Source organism: Heloderma suspectum, chromosome 1 (genome assembly GCF_057233095.1).
Source record: "Heloderma suspectum isolate Gila_16-S chromosome 1, 16-S_ref, whole genome shotgun sequence".
NCBI classification, from domain to species: Eukaryota; Metazoa; Chordata; class Lepidosauria; order Squamata; family Helodermatidae; genus Heloderma; species Heloderma suspectum.
The window spans coordinates 57,825,554-57,840,037 of record NC_139458.1 but is presented as its reverse complement, the minus strand read 5'-3'; positions in this window follow the sequence as shown (position 1 = coordinate 57,840,037).

Genomic DNA, 14,484 nt, shown 5'->3' with positions numbered 1-14,484 from the left:
CTAGATAGGCGGCCACCTCCGACCTTGGAGGTGACCACCTATGCAAAGCAAGGCAGGAGAGGCATGAGGGGATCATTCCCTCCACACCTCTCCTGCCTTGCTCTTTTTCGCTAGACATCCATTTTCAGCTGTCTAGCAGCGGAGGGATCGACTGGGAGAGGAAGCTGCCATACGACACATAGGATGTGTCGTATGTGCAGCTCCTCTCTCCTCACCCCAGAACGCCCCCCAGCCCTGCCCCTTTTCAGTTGCTCCACACTCCTGAGCACGGAGCATGGGGCTTCTCCATGCTGCCTCGAAGTCAGCACAGATGAGGGGGCGGTCGGTTTTCCGGGAACCAACCTCTGAGCGCAGGCTCCAAGGTCAGTTCCCAGAAATGAGTATATCCTATGGCCCTCTAGACAGTATCTAGCAGCCATAGGATTGCTCTCTTAGTGCTGTAGGTATAATCATCTGATGCAATGGTGATTCACTGTCAAAAGGTGTTTTTTTTGTACCAGCAGAGAAAATCAAAACCATTTTCAGTGATGGAGAAAATCATGACTCCTGTCTTCTTATCAGTTCTATTGAACCGGAGCAGAGTCATGAACTTATTAAAGTCAGAGGGAAAACACCTGGAGATTTCAATGAGAGTTTGCTGCTGGGGAGATAGTTTTTGATTTATTTTGTAAGCCGTTTTGGATGCTGTGTGAATATGGTATACAAATATTTAATTGAAATAAAACTGCAAGTACCTGAGTGGCTTGTATCTGCAAATGGTGCAGTCCCACTACAGTTATCTTTAGTGACCATCTGCTATATTCTTTCAGCACTGGAGGGGAAAAATATGGCTTTTTTCCAAAAATCATTGGGTATTTCTTACTGAATAAAAAGATGATTGCTCAGGTGGAAGGAGGAAGGAAGATGGAAGGAGGATATCCACAAGTGGAAGGAAGATATCATGAGAGGCAAATGCACTTGATTGGGGCTGATTCATGTCATTAAATGTAGGTACGCCTGAACTGCATGTAGAGGAGGAGGTAGGATACTAAATGCTATTCCAAGCCATGGGTGGTGAATTCACCCACCACTTCCCCCCTCCAAAAAACTCTTCCCCAGCCACTTTCAGTGGTCCATCTAGGTAATTTTAGATCCTGAACTTAATAGTCTTATGGGGATCCCCTTTAGATGACCATGTGCTTCAGTTGTGAAGCACAGAACTAACATTTCTCTTCTCCTTCCACCTCCCTACCCACACCATTCCATCCTTTACAATTGCTTCTAAATTCCAGTTATGTTTGAACAACAACAACAAAACTATTTGGCAACCCTAATAGATAGATAGATAGATAGATAGATAGATAGATAGATAGATAGATAGATGATAGATAGATAGATAGATAGATGATAGATAGATGTGCTCTGAGCATGTGCAGTTTTGCATTTTAGACTCACTTCCATCATAGCGCCATCATGATTACAGAAATAAAAGGAAGTTTGCTGTTGCTGCCTTGATGCTCTCACCACCTGCCAGTCTCTGGATGGTAATCTGGAGCGGGGCTGGGCTGCCAGGCTATGGATCTCAGCCCCACGGTCTAGTCCTTTCTGTACCACTGGTCACTTTTTCCCCATCTGGGATTAGTTCCAGTATCAGAATCCAGCTGGGACAAAAGTAACCTGAAAGATGGGATGCAGGTCCCTCAATAAATGCATTTATTTATCAGGGTTGGCAAACAGATTTGTTCTTCTTGTTCACACATGACATATCAGGAATTTGGAAGCAGTTGGAAAGCATGGAATGGTGGTGGGGCTGACCTCCCCAGTTGCGTGGTGTTCAACCTGCCCTGGTGGGGGTTGCACTCCCCCTGAAAGATCAAGCACACAGCTTGGGGGTTTTCTGATGGGTTTTCCATCACCATCACTTGAGGCCCAGGTGGCCTCAGTGGCCAGGATCACCTTTTATCAGCTTAGGTTGATATACCAGCTGTGACCCTATCTGGACAGAGATAGCCTGGTGACAGTTAACCATGCTCCAGTAACCTTCCGGTTGGATTACTGCGGTGTGTTGTACATTGGGCTACTTTTGAAGATGGTTCAGAAACTTCAGTTAGCTTGAAACAGAGCTGCTAGGTTACTAACAGGAACTGGCTGATATGATTATGTGATACCAGTCCTTTGTCAGCTGCTCTGGCTTCCAGTCATTTCTGAGCCCAATTTGAAGTGTTGGTGTTGACCTTTAAAGCCCTAAGCAGCTTGGGACCAGAGTATCTAACGGCACATCTCCTTCCACATGTACCTGCTCAGGCCTTTAAGTCATCCTCAGAGGACCTCCTCTGGGTGCCCCAGCCAAAGGAAGCTAGGTGGATGGCTACAAAGAGAGAGGGAATTCTCAGTGGTGGCACCCCACTTATGGAATAAACTCCCGAAGAAGTTCTCCTGGCACCTACGTTGTTATCTTTTCGGTGCCAGGTAAAGACCTTTCTTTTCATCCAGGCATTTTAGGGATCTAGTTCTAGGTTATTACGATTTCTGTGCTGTTTATTGTGTTGGATTATAATGTATTTTACTCTTATAAATATTTGTAATGTATTTTATATGTATAATTTAACAGTTATATGGCATTTTAGTTTTTTAACTGTTTGTAATCGGCCCAGAGAACATTAATTATTGGGTGGATTAGGAATGTAATAAATGAAATAAATAAATAAATAAATAAATAAATAAAGCTGGGGGTAAAGTGGTGGAAGGGTTCAACAAGCCCACTTTATGCATGATTGCCCCACAGATCCACTTTTAAAGGTGTTGGGCCAGGGCCCACCCTTCCATGAGGCAGAGTGAGGCAGTTGCCTAACTCAGCAAATTGTGGGTGTCATAAAAGGGCAGCAAATTGTTAGTTAGCTACCTTGTTGTTATTGTATGTCTACTCGCATGGAGAGGGAGAGATGCTTATGGCATTTTCAGCCACATGTACTGAAATCATTCTGCGAACTGTGGGTACTATGCAGCTTGACTTGGGTTGGTGGGGGGGAACCATTTGCTGCTCTGCCTCAGGCAGCAAAATGTCTTGCACCAGCCCTGTATTGGGCTTGCCCCCATTGTTGTAATTTGGCCTTGTGTGAGAGAGGGGAAGAACTCCAGTGAAAATATTTGCTGGATTTTTATCCTCCCTAACCAGCATTCTTTCTGTTCCTCATTAAATGGGATTCTAAATTTCAGTCCATGATGTGTTTTAAAACCATGTTAATGAGAAAAAAAAAATCTAATCCTGTCTAATCACACTATAAGTGCTCTCTTTCTCTTCAAAGGGAAAACAGTGTAAAAATTTAATGTATGCCTCTGCCTGGCTGCATTAGAGGTGTTTGGCCAGATTGAAATCCGATTAGTGTAACTGTTACAGTTTACAGAGAAATCACTTCTGATCGCAGTTAGTCACAGCAACTCAGAGGAGTCATATTCACAACCCACACTCTGAGGACATAATTGAGATATTTAAACAGACAGGCACAACATAGTGCAGTCTACAGTCAAGAGTTTTAATCGTTTTATTAGACAGTGAAAGGAGAAGACGCTTATCTCATTCAGATAACACATAAAACACCTTTTCAGCTTATCTTGTAATAACCTGATTGGTTAAACAATGACTGACCCTTCTGTACTGTAAACTAGAAAACAGACCTGGCTTCACACAGGTTGCAATAGCCTTTAATTTGATAAAGCAAAGTCTTAAAGCAAACGTACACAGCTGCGTTCTGCCTGCCCTGTGAGTAAGGCCACACCTGCTACCACCCCAGGCACGGTGCCTGCCATGGTGCACCTCTATAGCTCCCTGCAGGATGGGTCTGACCAGTCCATTCCTTTGAGGGAGGGCTGCACCACAACAGGGGGGAGAGGGCAGTCATATAACTCTGTCCCTCAGCCTACTCATCTCCCCTGGCTTCAAATTGCATGGACTGCAAAGCTATGTTCTGGTTATGGAAGTCTCCCCTACTGGCTGAAGATGTTACTGCAGGCTTCAATCACATGGACACATTTAAATTAATTTTGATTAATTAATTTGTTTTAAAAACAAAATAACTCTGAGGTGCACACCCCTAGGGTCCCCTTAGCATGCTAGGTTTCAGGTGTCTAGGTTTTATGGTCTTGGTACTATGGCGCTGACAGACGAAGAGACAGAGAGACCAGTCCCTTTTTATTTTTATAGATTAATATAAGCTCTTATCCTGAATATAGTAAAGCCTTCATAAGATTTGTTAATTAAAATAAGTCTTAGGCAAGTGTAACTGTGCTAGATGGTAGCCATAGGCAAGTAAGGTTAATAGGTTGTGGCATTTTTGTGATATATTAAAAAGGCAACGCCCCTGCTCTTTGTACCCTGTGGGAGCTGGGAGTCTGGCCCAGAATTTGCAAGGGCAAAATCAGTAATCACAGCCTTGATTACAGATCAGTGGAGCCCCAGAGTAGTAACTCCAAACAGGAAAGCTTTTATTCTTGGGTAAATGCCACTTCATTTTTTTCTGCTCCCTTTCCCACCTACTGCAGATGTTCCTGCTCCATCTCAAATGAAGTCCTCCAAAAACTTAATTTTAGAAATTTAAGGAATACCTTTGCTTCAGAAGATGCATTTGCTGTGGAGCGGCTTCCAAAACCTCAGCATACCTGCACCTTTCCTATTGGTGGACACTTACTGTTTATTTATAATTTTTATAAGATTATATACTGCTATATAATATACTATGTTATATATATTAGATATAATTATAGATTATATATTTCCACAGATATCACCAGGGCAGTGAACAACAATACAAATCAAAACAATAATACATTCAAACATAAAGGCAATAAACCCATAGTAAAACTTTCAAACAACATTTAAGGTACAATTTGATGACCATAATATTAGAACCCAGGGTTATCCCATAAAGCTCACTCGTGAGAGTTTCAGGACAGATAAAAGGACGTACATCTCCACAGAGCAGAAAGCTAAACTAAGGAATTCACCAAGAGGTGGTGATAGCCACCAACTTGGTAGTTTTAAAGAAGGGTTAGAGAAATTCATGAAGGCCCTCAATGGCTTCTAGTCATGATGGCTATATATTACCTCCAGTATCAGAGGCAGCATGCCTCTGAATACCAGTTGTTAGGGAACATGAGCGGGAGGGTGCTGTTGTACTCATCTCCTCCTTGTGTGCTTCCCACAGGCAGCTCATTGGCCACTATGTGAACAGCATGCTGGACTAGGTAGGCCTTTGATCTGATTCAGCATGGTTCTTCTTATGTTCTTAAACCCTTTAATCACCTTTACTCCCCATTACCTTCCTTCTGTCTCCCGACTTTCTCCCTCTTCCTAAATACATGCCTGCCATTTATGCCTACTTGTTCTCTTTCATCCATACTAGAGATTTGCCAATATTGACCCCATTGTTTCAGGGAAGAGCTACAGCACTATATAGTATGGCATATGCTTTCTGTGTGTGGTGCCAGATTGCATTTCTAGTTTTAAAATCTCAGATAGCAGAACTGGGAAGGATCTCCACCAAAGCGGCTCACAACATATCAAATGCACAACAATATAAGGATACAAAAAACATAGTAGAAGCAATTACAAATTACCATACCATATATAGGCAAATACATAATAAAACATTAAATGCCAGTCAATCCATAGAACATTGAATAAAACAATACCAATAAACTGACCTAATCCAACCATTTAGATAGGAGGAAGAATAAAACCCAACACAAAATGCATGCAGCAAACACGTTGACCAAGGGTCACTCCCCTTTCCATTTATAGATTGTTAGGCCATCTATAAACTAGCAATGACAGCTTGCCCATCAGATTACCATTATTTGATTGTTGTTGTTGCTGTTTTAATTACCACATTACCATCAGATACTACCAGATTACCATCAGATTACCATTAAATTACCATTATCAGATTACTATCAGATTACCTTCAGATTACCATTATTTGATTTTTGTTGTTGATCTTTTAAATATCACATTGTCATCAGATTACCGTTATTTGATTACCATCAGATTATCATCAAATTACCATCAGATTACCATTATTTGTTGTTGTTGTTTTAAATACTGCATTACCTAGAGTCACTGCATATTCCCAGAAGAGCCCCATTTTAAGATAGCCCTGTTTAGGCTGCAACACCAGGGGTGTTGAACGTCAGGCCTGGGGTCCCAATCTGTCCTACTAGGGTTCCCCAAATAGCATCATCCCTTTCCCCACATCACCAGGTGGTTGGTTCCCACTCTCCGCCACATGCACACCCAGCCACCCCCTGATGTTTTGGTGGTTTCCCAGCTTCTACACATTTTTCCCATTCTAAAGGGATTAAATGCCTCTGCTAAGGCTTATGTACTGGCAGTAAGAACCTTAAACTAAAATATGCTGGTAGTTTTGGCCCTGCCCCCTTTTCCCATTGGCCCTGCCCCTTTTGCCTTATGCCCTTCCCACCACAGCAATGAGGTGCCCAAGAACCTCTCCAAAACTGAATTTGGCTGAAAGAAGTTCAGCACCCCTGCGATTCAGGCTTACATGAGAGTATGCCCGGCTGAACTCAACAGGGCTTACATCTGAGAAGGCATTGAATTGTGTGGTCAATGTAAGACCTGAACTGCACACCAAATGGTATAAATTTTCAAATACCCAAATATTTTAGGTGACATCCTCCCGAAAAACAGTCAGTAAACATTGCTTTAGAAGTGCATTCCTAGAAACACTGATGTAAAAAGGAGAGAGGATTGATATGTTTAATATTTTTGGAAACACAGCGCAAGTCGGAAGCAGGGAAAACACCCACAATTATAGTGCTTTCTCTTTTAACTATTATTTTGGTTTGGGTATGACTGCCTTGTTCCAAATGGCATGGTCCTTTGGTAAACTACAAGATAGTCACAGCAATAGCAGCAGGCTGTTTATACAGACCTCTCAACACTGCTCTACCATGGCTCCATACTTTGGTGTATATGCTTTGTTAAGCTGTAGGACCAAGCTTACTGTCAGCAGGGAAAAGGCAGCCTTTTTGAAAGCCCCCATTCATGGACATTGTGTGGGATTAAAGCAAATCTTTCGTATAATGATAAGTACTATAATCGGAAGGATTTGTACTAATTCCATGCATGTTGCGAGAATTTGAATCTATTTTTTTCTTCCTGGAGGGATTTTTTTCCCCTCTACTTGCTTTACAAAAACTTGGATTCATCCCAACGCCTAATGACTCTACTTTATATTAATCTTCTCTAAGGAGCTAAACTTGAAAACTGAAAAGAGGGGGGAGAATCCTGCTAATTTATTTTAGAGAAAAGGTGTCATAATTTGAGTGAAAAACAGCAAGCAGAAGGATAGGGAGAAGTTAAGAAAAGGCTCCGGCAATCAGTAATAAGCTCCGTACCTAGAGGCTGTGAGAGAAGCTTCAATATGTTTTAATGTTCTCACAATTGTCTATTTTCACTTTGATAATAGGTGCCAGTGTAACTGATGTGAAAATCTGAACATTCAGCCCAGATTTCATATCTTAATAAGCTGTGCCATATGTTAGGATTGTTTATAAAGCTAGGAAAGAATAAATGTTATCATACTTCTAAAGAGGATCCAAACTTTGTTTCATAGACTGGTGAAGCAAGCAAAATTGACATGGGTGTCTGTGGTGGGTCTAGGTCAATGTCAACTGACAAGCAAAGTGACCAAAAATTTAAACACATTTTATCTTGGAAGAGAAATGAGGAATTGCTATGTTGGTTTTCCTGCAGTTCTTAAAGAACTGGAGAAAGACAGAATGATGACACAACGGAAAGATGTGTGTCTGGGTGATAAGATGACTACTGTAACTACATTTGAGTTAGTCCTTTGCTACGGGTTCATTACTGGAGCAACCACTAGAAACAGGGGTACCTTTGAAGATGGCTCTGAGGAATCCAAAGCCTGCCCGGTCTCACGCCAGCAAGGCAGAAGTGTGGGAGGAATAGCCGAGAGCTTCGGCTATTGGGCGGTATAGAAATGAAATAAATAAATAAATAAAGAATGTCATCTCTTCTCTGTTTCCCTCCCCAGCTCTGTGGGGGGGGGGGCGTTCTTAAAGTGAATTCCCTCCCATTTGTTTCAATGGGAGGGCATTAATCTATGCCAGCTCCAGGGCTGACATAGATCAGCAGTCTGTTTGGGGGCATGGCTGGGGGTCAGGGGGGATGTGGATCCACAGTTTCTCCCAGCACCCACACTGGTACACACTGGCATGCCTCTCCCACCACACACACACACCCTTTCTGACATCAGAGTTCCAATCAGTGGAGTCTGGTGGCTCCTATGTCAGTGGGGTGGTGGATCCGCTCCAGGTTTCAGTCAGAACCAGTCAGAACTCTAAAGGAGCTATCCAAGGAGCTATCCAAGAAAGCCTGGGCTGTTTAGGAAAGCAGAAGTGACAAGCATGTGGGAGCGCTCACTCTCTGCTGCGCGGCCACAACTAACTATGGGATAAACACACCCAGTCATTGACTCCTCTGGAGTTCAGTGGAGACTTTTTCTGTTTTTTATCCCCATATGTGGGGGGTGCAGAATTTTGGGAAGCAAATGTGGGGGAAGATTTAATCCTCCCCTTCTGACGTGTATTGGTCTCATTCTGAATTGGGGCACATGCACTTACTCTTGAGTTTTAAAAGAATAGGCTCAGCTACACACTACGCAGTTAACAAAATGTGTACTTTGACCCTTAGATTAATGCAGAATGCAGCAGCCAGAATTGTTACCAGTACAGCCAAGTGGAATCACATGACACTGATTCTGAAGGAGCTGCAGTGGCTGCCTATTCACTTCCAAGCCCAATTCAAAGCGGTGGCACTTGCCTTTAAAGCCCTAAATGGCTTGGGACCCAAATATCTGAAGGAGTGTGTCTCCCAATATCAGCCTGCCCAACTGTCAGGGGAGGCTTTCTCCAAGTACCTTGGGTACAGGATGTGTATACAAGAGAGACAGCTTTCTTTACAGTGGCACCCCAAAAGTAGAATACCCTTCCCACAGAGGTGTAGCTGTGACGTTGCAATCTTTTCAGCATCAGTTCAAAATCTTTTGTATCCCAAGGCATTTTACTTGGTTTTAACTGGTTGATCAGATCTGTCTGTTGATTGCATTTACTGATGATGGTAACGATGTTTTCTTGTTTTTCTTGTATATTGTATGATAATTTTGATCATTCTCTTGTACACACCCCTGATATCTACAAGGATGATGGGTGCTTAAAATAATAATAATAATAATACAGTTTCTAAAATGTATGTATATGTATACATATGTATCATGTATATTATGTATGTATATTATGTATATAATATGTACATTATGTAATATACATAATGTATGCACATTATGTATATTAATTTTGGAATTTCTGTCCACAGGCATGCAGCTATGCTACCTGTACCGAAAGCCATATGTTACCAGAAAACTATAAAAGTACAGCCTGTCAAATAAGCCTATATTTTGTTCTGTTTATGAGGACTATATCTACTTCACAGCTATTCAGGTTTGCTGGTATGCCAGACACCCCCTGTAGATACTTCCTGGCACGTGCTAATCAATTAGTCCTCTTCCTTCTGCACATTGTCTACTCCTTTGTCTGATTTCCAGTGTAACCAAAATGTTTTTTGACTGGCTCTAAACTGATCTTATTTCTATTTTAAAAAGCTGCTTCTAACTGCTGCTTTTAGCATTCAGTCCTGCAAAACTAAACAACCTGTTTTTCTATGGATACAGAGTATTTGTCTGCATAGCCAAGGAGTGCTGTGATTCTCTGGAGGAGATAGAAAGCTTTTGGAATCAAGTAGTGTATCGGCCTTAGCGTAACTTCATTTAACTCCAAGTTCTATCCTTGACTAGAAATCCCAGTTTAGGTCAGAATTTTAGCTAAGTGTTTTGAGATTATGGGTGCAATCCTATGCATGTTTAACAGAAAAAAGTCCCCAGCTAGGGAATGCTAGGAGTTGTAGTTTTTCTGTCAAAACATGCATAGGACTGTGCCCTAACTGACATGCCTAAATAATTTTACATTTCCATAATGTTTTATGCTTTTTAAAGACAATCTCCTTTTCTCTTTGTTTAACAAAATCCTGGAGATTTGCCTTGGATTTCTTTAAAAATTAATTCTGGCCAAAATCTGCAGTGTCCCCAACATTCTGTTTCTTGGTTCAGTTACTTAGATAATAATCCTTAGGAGGGTGGATGATGGTCATATTGGAGAGGCACCAATATTAAATAAAAGAGAGGTACTTGGATCTCACGTCAATTAAGTTTCAATTTGTGTTAATTAAGTGTCTTTACCTACCAGGAGATAAATGTGTGCTACATTGGCAGCAGCAACCCTCAGGGAAGGCCAATCTGAAATGTGCCTATTCCTTTTGTTGTGTAGATTCTAGAGCATTTCATTCTAATCAGACATAAAGAAATGGAGGATGAAAGGGAGCATAAAAACTACATGCTGGTCTCCAAAGTAAAAAATATGTAGACTGCAGTTAATTCAGAAAGCACAAAAAGAAGTTTCTGAATAACTGTTTTGCTCAAACAAAAGGAAATCTCTCCACAGAACCAATACGAAGGCTGCAATCCTATGCACATTTAATTGGGAATAATAAATCCCATTAAACTCTGCCAAGTAAGCATGCAAAGTATTGGGATGCGGCTGCACTTGAGTCTTACCATCATCAAGGTCCTACTTGCTTTCCTTTTAGGATCAGTTAAGCCCAAACATTTTTCACAGTCTCAGGTCCATATCATGATACACTGGATCATTTCTTTAATGAGTTTTTGTTCTCACAAGACATGTTTGCACTCACATTCAGGTCTTTCATTGCTCCTTTCTGAAGTTCCTACACTTTATTTTCAGACTGTTATTAAGTGCTACTCTCCAAACTTGGGCACTTTATATATGGCTTTCTGTCTTCAGGGGTCATATTTTCTTATGTTTGTTTTCTCCTTAAATGTAAAGTGTTTCCATTGTCCTACCTTTTAAAATATTGCACCTTCTGTGGAAGGAATGGAAATTAAGAGAATAAATTTAATTGGAAAATAAAGGTATAAGAAATAAAGGAAATATAGCAGAAGAAATAAGGTATAAGAAATACAACAGTATGACTTGTATGATGTTGGATTTCACTCTCTTGAGTCCAGAAAAAAAGAAAGCATTTTAAGGTTTAATCTCTATAGAAAATACACTTTCAGTGAAGGTGCACTGCATTTTTAATGCAAAATATTTCATCCAAGAAAAAAGCAGAAAAACACATGGAAAGATATTTTGTATTCCCATTTTAGACAATATTGCATTGGAAAAACAGACAGTCCTAATGTTAGGAAAACTGTTTTAGTCTTCTCTGTTCCAGATAACAAGCAGTGATTCAACTGACATGGTAACAAAATGTTTTTGTTTTGTTTTTGTTTTTTTAGATTTGGCACAGAAGAGGATTGGCTTAAGTTCTCATTCTAAAAATAGGAATCCATTCAGAAGCTTTAAGATAAAACGTTCATGCTTTGCTTTACACAGGATGACCCTGCACCTAATTATAAGTCATGCATAAAGCTCTGCTTCTACATGGTTCTGTTTGAACTATACAGAGCGCATTGTTTGTGCCCTGTGTTTAATAGTCCTGTCTACAAAAAGATATTAATGGAAGACGCATACAAGCTTGCAACCAAAAAAGATTTCACAGAATGATAAATGAAAAAACAATCTTATTCAAATTAAGCCTCTTCTGTTTTGAAATTATACTGCAAGGGGGAGGGGACAACACTTGACCTTTTCTTTTCCAATTTTTTTTTTTTTAAGTTGGAGGAAGAAGAAAAACATGCCACAACAATGGGGGAGGGAAGGGGAGACCAGAACAGGTTTATACTACCTACCCGCCATCTACAATTATCATGGCCTGACAGAAAATTACAGTATGTGATGTCTGTTTGTGTGTATGAGGGCTCTGATCGTGTAGGCTTGTCTGTACTGCAACACAACACAACACACACAATTACAGTGTGTTGTAGCTCCAATCCAGAGTTAGTGCCCAAAGCAATCGATGTCACATCGCATTGTATGGATTGTTTTGATGCATATGACTGTGTTTTCCAGGTGAAGCTAACCAGAGCAAACGCAGTACAGTACTGCTTGCTTAATCTTTAAAACATGAGTAATAACATGTAAAAGAGGAGAGGGAAATCAACAGAAATAAGTAATGAATGAAGGTTGAATAAGATTTTCCAATTTGATTAAAGTAAGAAAGAGAAGAATGCAAATATCATTTTATTGATGAAATTATTAAATAGATTAGACTCCCAGGGGTGTTGATTCAAAAAAGTAATTTTTTAGACTTATTATAATTGCCATTTCTTATTGTAACCTCAGTCCAATAGTAAAGAAATAACCCATATTAGAAATGTTACTGGTGTTAATTAGAAGATACTTCGTGTTATTTTTCATGAATCAAAGCAATAATAATTTCTTTTAAAATACAACTGCGTAATTTTAAGAAGAATAACTTAGCAAGGTAGAGCATATGCTTGGCATGCAAAAGGCTTAGGATCAGGTTTGGAAAAAAAAATCAGGTAGCAAATTGGAAAGTAGGGATGTACAGATTTTGTAAAATCCATTCCATCCGCGTTTCACAGATTGTCAGGTGCTTTTCATTCTGTCGTCTGCTCATTGATGGACTCTGATTTTTTCCAATTTCCCAAATTTGTGTAAATTTGCATTTGCATAAATTTGCCCTCATGAAAAAGCACAAATCCTTCTCCAAAATGCACAAATCCCTCCAAAATGTGTGTTTTCATGCTTTATCCTATGGGGGAAATGCACATTTCTGGCCGGTACTTTTTTATTTACGTACTTTTCTACAACTACATTTGTGTATAATTCTGGAAAGAAAAAGAAAAAAGAATGGCCCCAAAGTCTGTGGAATCCGTGAGACTCCGGAAAAGCCAGTTCCCTGCACAACTCGTGGGTTGGAGTCACAGAAATTCAAACTCATTTGATTCCATTGCTCCAATAACCCTATTGGAAAGACCTGGGCCTGAGATCTCAAAGAACTGTTGCTAGGGATGTCAGAGAAGTCTGATATGGATTCAAATGGCTTTGGATTTCTATTAATTCAACCCACAGATTCTGCAGTAGACCAGCATTCTTCAAGTTGCACGGATTCTGCAGGTTGGCAGACTGTTTTGTTTTGTTTTTTACTTTCCAGAATTCAGTTATACAAAAGCATGAACATGAATGGAAAATATGCTAATATATATATGCCGTTTTTTAAAAAAAAAACCAGTGTTTTATATATGTCTGATCTCTTTTCAGTCTCCACTGTGTAACACTAAGAAAAATATGCAAAATATTGCCTATCAGCAGAAGTTACATAAATTGTGGTGGACATGTTTGCATACCTTTCCGAAGGGGAAAATATCCAATTCTACCAATGAGCAGATGATGGAATGAAAGATGCCTGACAATTTGTGAAACACCCACAGAATGGACTAAACAAAATCCGTACATTTTTTTATGTTGGCAGTCAGAGCACATAATACTGGCCTAGCTGGGCAAGTAGTCTGGCCTATGTTCCTTTTTTTTAATTCATTATTATAAAACAAACACATTTCAAGCAACCATACTTATAAGTCAAGGATTTTCGTTGCGTGAAACAGCTGCATTTCACTAGCCATATGACCAAAGAATAAATCAGTAGATGGATGGTCAGCTGCATATAGGAAAGAGTTGAGAACGAGGACTTCAGCGTTGTCTTCAGAGGACATTTTCTAGCATTCAGAACTGTCCTCATTTTTATGTCCCTATTTAGACACTTACAATCTGAACCTAAAACACTAACAGTGCAGTCCTATACATGTCTGCTCATGAATAAGTCCCATTGTGTTCAGTGGGGCATGCTCGGATCAGTGGATATAGGATTATTTATTTATTTATCTATCATTTATTTAAAGTATTTATATCCCACTCCCCAACCAAAAAAAGTATCTGAAAGTGGCTTACAATCACTCAGCAAAAAAAAACCTGCCCACAGGTTTACAATCTAAAGGACACCACAAACAAGGAAAAAAAGACCCACCACTGGAATACAGCCCCCGAGCGCTTCTCCAAAATTGCCTTTGGCCCTCCAGCTGAAAGAGGTTCGACACCCCTGGTTTACTTATTTAAGTCAGTTTAGAGAGCGATCCTATGGCCCTTAGACAGCATTTGGGGGACATAGGATATTTCAGATTCCTGTATCTGAGCCTGGAGATAGTGCTCTGACCTCAGAGCCAGGAAACAGAGCTCCCTGCCCCCTCCCTTGCCCCCTTGCAGTTGGTGCAGAGAGAACTGGGCTGGCTGTTTCTATGAGCTCGCAAACACAAGCTCATAGAGTCCCAGTATTGGGGAAAAGGCAGGATATTAATAATAATAATAATAATAATAGAGGGGCGAGAGGGGCCATGTTGGTGGGTGGGGAGGGGACTGGGGATGCAGGGATCT